Below are 5185 nucleotides of genomic sequence, written 5' to 3'. Positions count from 1 at the left end.
TTTCCGCACTCGCACTACTTTTATTTACTTTAATGCACTTTTACTTTACCATGTCTAACTAAATTTATAAGGTTAGAATGTAAGGATCGTAATTGAACCGATAATCCGTACAATTGTTCGTAGAAGCACTTAAGGGCTATTTTAACTTTCAACTTAAGTTTTCCCGCACTTCAATTCCGTTGGTTAAGATTGAAAGCCGTCCAACGTCTTTTTAAACTTAATTGTTTTTAACTATTTCAAAAACAGCGAAAGCGCTTTGTCTAGTTCATTAGGAGTTTTTAACATTAAGAAGAAAATAGATTTTAAAACTATTTTCGGACGCGTTTATAAGTTTAGAGTCTGGTTTGTAAGAACCTCTTTTGGTTAAGAAATCCAGGTTATAATACTTTTCAACTTAGTCAAGATACTATATTTCTTAAAAATAGGTTTACTACTCTAACGCAATGCGCGCCTTTTTATAAGTGACAATAAGAGGGTTTGATTAGGGAGTACAACTCGGTTCTGAATACGCGAAAGCGACAGTTCCTGTTAAATTAGTTCTTTTCAAAGTAGGAAACATTGCCCATAAGTAGCTCTATTAGCAAGTACTTGGATTATCCATTGACTACGTGAATTACATTCGACCCTGTCTTTATTAATTATATCTTTATTTCAATACTTTACTTTTCATTGCACACTCCAAAAAACACATATTTCGATTGCCTTTGATAAACACCATAACAATAGATAACGATAGATTGACACTTGGTCTCTATGGATTCGACAATCTTTTATATTACTCTGACACGTTCGTATACTTGCGAAACACCGCATCAAGTTTTTGGCGCCATTGCCGGGAACCAATTTCATCAAATTTCATTTTCCTGTTGTTATATCGTTTAAACTTAGGCTATTTCCCGCCGGTCAATGCGAAGAACTCGCAGCACCGGAAGTTTAAGCTTAGTATACCCTCTGGCGGAACCTGAACGTTACGCTCGCGCACGTTTATTCTTTCATAGAATTAAGAGAGTTATGGGCGAAGATCAAAACCAAAGTCCTCTTAAAGATTTCGCTCAACCATCTAATGAAGAACCTAGTTCTAGTATAGTAAACCCAACCATCCCAGCTAATAATTTTGAACTTAAACCATCCCTGTTGCAACTAGTGCAACAAAGACAATTCGCAGGTCTCGCTACTGAGAACCCAAACCAACATTTAAAAATATTTCTTCAATTAGCAGACACTTTTATAACCAATGGAGCTTCTCCTGAGGCAATACGTTTAAGATTATTCCCTTTTTCCCTCAGAGATAAAGCCTTATCATGGTTAGATTCCCTTCCACCCAATTCCATTACGACTTGGGATAACCTTAGAAGATTTTTTCTTGCTAGATATTTTCCCCTGAGTAAAACCGCCGTTCTTCGAAACCATATAACTAGATTTACCCAAAACCAAGGAGAATCGTTGTTCGAAGCTTGGGAGAGATATAAAGAGTTGTTACGAGCATGCCCACATCATGGCTTAGAAATTTGGTTAATCATTCAAACCTTCTATAATGAACTTCATTACAACACAAAGATGACCATCGACGCTGCCGCAGGCGGTGCTCTGATGAACAAACCTTATCCTGAAGCTAGTGCCCTCATCGAAGATATGCCTCAAAACCATCAATCATGGGGAGTCGAACGAGCGACAGTTGAGAAGAAGGAAGCCCAAGGAGGAGTGCATGAACTAAGCTCTATAGACATGATGCAAGCTAAAATGGACACATTAGCCCTCAAAGTCGAGCATATGTGCACAAACCCGAATACTGTAGCCGCAGTTTCGTCGGATTGTGAGATATGTGGAACCAAAGGACACCAATCTGCAGAATGCAGTCTATTAAACAAAACCCACTCTGAGCAAGTAAACTACACCCAAGGGAACCCATATTAGAATACCTATAATCCTGGATGGAGGAATCACCCAAACTTCTCATATAAAAACAATAACCCTATTCAAAATAATGCACCCCGAGACCTAGTTATCAAGCCCCAAGATCAAATCAACCTATGCAACCTGTACCACCAAAGCCAAGCCTTGAGAAAATTATGGAAAATTTTATCACCGCTCAAACCCAACAAAACAAGGAGTTCATGAACCAAAACATTCATGTTAACGAATTGATTACTCAGTTAGGAACCAAGGTTGACCAAATAGTTACTCATACCAAGATGCTTGAAACCCAGATATCTCAGGTAGCTTTAAACCAAGCCCCTCAGACTACACCTGGAGGACAATTCTCTGGACAACCTCAACAAAATCCGAGAGGACAAGCCAATGCCATTACCCTACAAAGTGGGAACGCTTATGATGAGCCACCAAACCCTAGATTGAGTGAACCCAAAACTTCTAAGGAATGTACCAAACCCACGGACGAAGTAAAGGAACCAGAGGAACCTGAAAACCAGGAAGGTCGAGATAAAGGAGAAGAACCTAAAGATAAAACTTACGTACCACCCCCACCATATAAACCACCTATACCATATCCGCAGAGACTCAAACAAACCCAGATCAATAAACAGTATCAAAATTTTATTAAAGTTATAGAAAAACTTCATGTAGAAATCCCTTTCACAGAAGCCATCACCCAAATACCTTCTTATGCAAAGTTTCTCAAAGACATTCTTACCAACAAACGTAGACTTGATGATCCGAAGCCTTTGGAATGTAATGCTATTTCCGAGGACAAATTAGCAAAGAAAGATAAAGATCCTGGAAATTTCTCCATTCCTTGCCTTTTGGGTAATCATGTCATCGAAAAAGCTTTTTTAGACTTAGGAGCTAGTGTGAGCCCAATGCCTTTAGCAGTTTGTGAGAGGTTAAACTTAGGAGAATTACAACCCACTAAGATGTCACTTCAGTTAGCTGATAGATCTGTTAAATATCCGATAGGCATTTTAGAAGATGTTCCTGTTAGGATAGGTCAGTTATTTATCCCTACTGATTTTGTTGTCATGGACATCAAAGAGGACAATGATATACTGATCCTTCTAGGTAGACCATTCTTATCGACTGCAGGAGCCATAATAGATGTAAAGAAAGGAAAGTTGACATTTGAGGTAGGTGACGAGAAAATAAAATTTATACTTTCGAAATTTCTTATGGCACCTGTGATGGGAGACGCGTGTTATGCCTTAGATATCATTGATGAATGTGTTAGAGAATTAGAACAAAAAGAAATTATAAAAACAATTAAGTTACCATCAACTCTCATAAAGGAAGATGATGACTTTAAGAAACCCTACATCGATGATAACCTTTACGAATGTTTATCCCTTACCCCAGATCCTATGCCATGCCCTAAGAAACCAACCTTAGAACTTAAGGAACTGCCTAAGAACCTGAGATATGAGTTCCTCGATGAAAAGATGAGTCGTCCAGTTATAGTTAGTGCTACCTTGAGCCAAAAGGAAACGAACCAACTTTTAGACGTTTTACGAAGATATCCCTCTGCCTTAGGATATAATATCTCTGACCTGAAAGGTATAAGCCCATCCGTATGCATGCCTCGGATTTTGCTCGAAGAAGATTCAAAACCCTCCAGAGAACATCAGAGAAGAATAAACCCTATAATGAGTGATGTTGTTAAAAAGTAAGTTCTTAAGTTACTTGAGGCAGGTATAATCTACCAGATCTCGGATAGTAAGTGGGTGAGCCCTGTGCATGTAGTACCTAAAAAGGGAGGCATCATAGTCGTGCAAAACGATAAAGGCGAACATGTAGCAAAACGTTTAGAAGGAGGATGGCGGATGTGTATAGATTATAGAAAATTAAATAAAGCAACTAGGAAGGATCATTTCCCTTTACCATTTATACACCAGATGTTGGAGCGTCTAGCCAGACACTCTTACTTCTGCTATCTAGATGGATACTCTGGATTCTTCAAAATACCTATCCACCCCGAAGATCAAGAAAAAACTACCTTTACATGCCCTTATGGAACTTTTGCCTACAGACGAATGTCGTTCGGCCTCTGTAATGCCCCAGCTACTTTCCAACGCTGCATGATGTCAATCTTTACAGATTACCTAGATGGTATTATGGAAGTGTTTATGGATGATTTCTTGGTTTGTGGATTTGATTTCCATAATTTCCTTGCTAACCTTGAGAAAATCCTGGAGAGATGCGTGGAGGTAAACCTCGTGCTAAACTGGCAAAAATGTCATTTCATGGTAACCGAAGGAATAGTTTTAGGACATATAGTTTCTGAAAAAGGTATAGAGGTAGATAAAGCTAAAATAGAAGTTATAGAAAACCTAAAACCCCCTAAAACCATCAGAGAAGTCCGAAGCTTTCTTGGACACGCTGGATTCTACCGGCGTTTTATTAAGGACTTCTCCAAAATAACTAAACCTTTAACCGGACTTTTAATGAAAGATGCTGAATTCATTTTCGATGAAAAATGTAATGACGCATTTAATCTTTTAAAGCAAGCATTAGTATCTGCACCCATTATGAAACCACCTGATTGGTCAGAACCTTTTGAGATAATGTGCGATGCTAGTGATTATGCAGTTGGAGTCGTTCTAGGACAAAGGAAAGATAAAAAAATTACATGCCATTTATTATGCCAGTAGAACCCTAGATGTTGTCCAACTTAACTATGCAACAACTGAAAAAGAATTACTCGCTGTAGTTTTCGCTATAGACAAATTTAGATCCTATCTAGTAGGAGCAAAAATTATAGTTTACACCGATCATGCTGTCATTCGTTACCTATTAAGTAAAAAAGATGCTAAGCCCAGGTTACTCCGATGGATTCTATTACTACAAGAGTTTGATTTAGACATAAGAGATAAAAAAAAGGCACTGAAAATGTAGTAGCCGATCACCTTTCTAGGCTAGAACATCTAAAACCAGAACTAGTACCCATAAATGATGATTTCGCCTATGATAGACTGATCGCTAGAGTAGAAATCATTGAAGATAATAACCTAGATCCTTATGAGCATTCCCAAAATTCCTTAGCAATAAGTAACGTACCCTGGTATGCAGATTTCGTTAATTACCTAGCTGCTGATATAGTACCCCCTGATCTTGACTACCACCGCAAGAAGAAATTCTTCCACGATGTGAGAAACTTTTATTGGGACGAACCGCTCCTTTTCAAAAGGGGTAAAGATGGCATTTTTCGCTGTTGCGTTCCAGAAGAAGAGGTAAATAG

General features: G+C 38.4%; 1 non-coding gene across 1 annotated transcript; it reads right to left on the bottom strand.

The window, feature by feature from the left end:
- Window positions 1-1395: 1395 nt before the first annotated feature.
- On the bottom strand, window positions 1396-1502 carry LOC127115945 (small nucleolar RNA R71). Its single transcript, XR_007800942.1, has one exon. It is a non-coding gene; the product is annotated as a small nucleolar RNA R71 (small nucleolar RNA).
- Window positions 1503-5185: the final 3683 nt, after the last annotated feature.

This window comes from Lathyrus oleraceus, chromosome 1, assembly GCF_024323335.1.
Source record: "Lathyrus oleraceus cultivar Zhongwan6 chromosome 1, CAAS_Psat_ZW6_1.0, whole genome shotgun sequence".
NCBI classification, from domain to species: Eukaryota; Viridiplantae; Streptophyta; class Magnoliopsida; order Fabales; family Fabaceae; genus Lathyrus; species Lathyrus oleraceus.
Note: the sequence above shows the minus strand (reverse complement) of the source record. Positions and strands in the feature narration are given on the sequence as shown.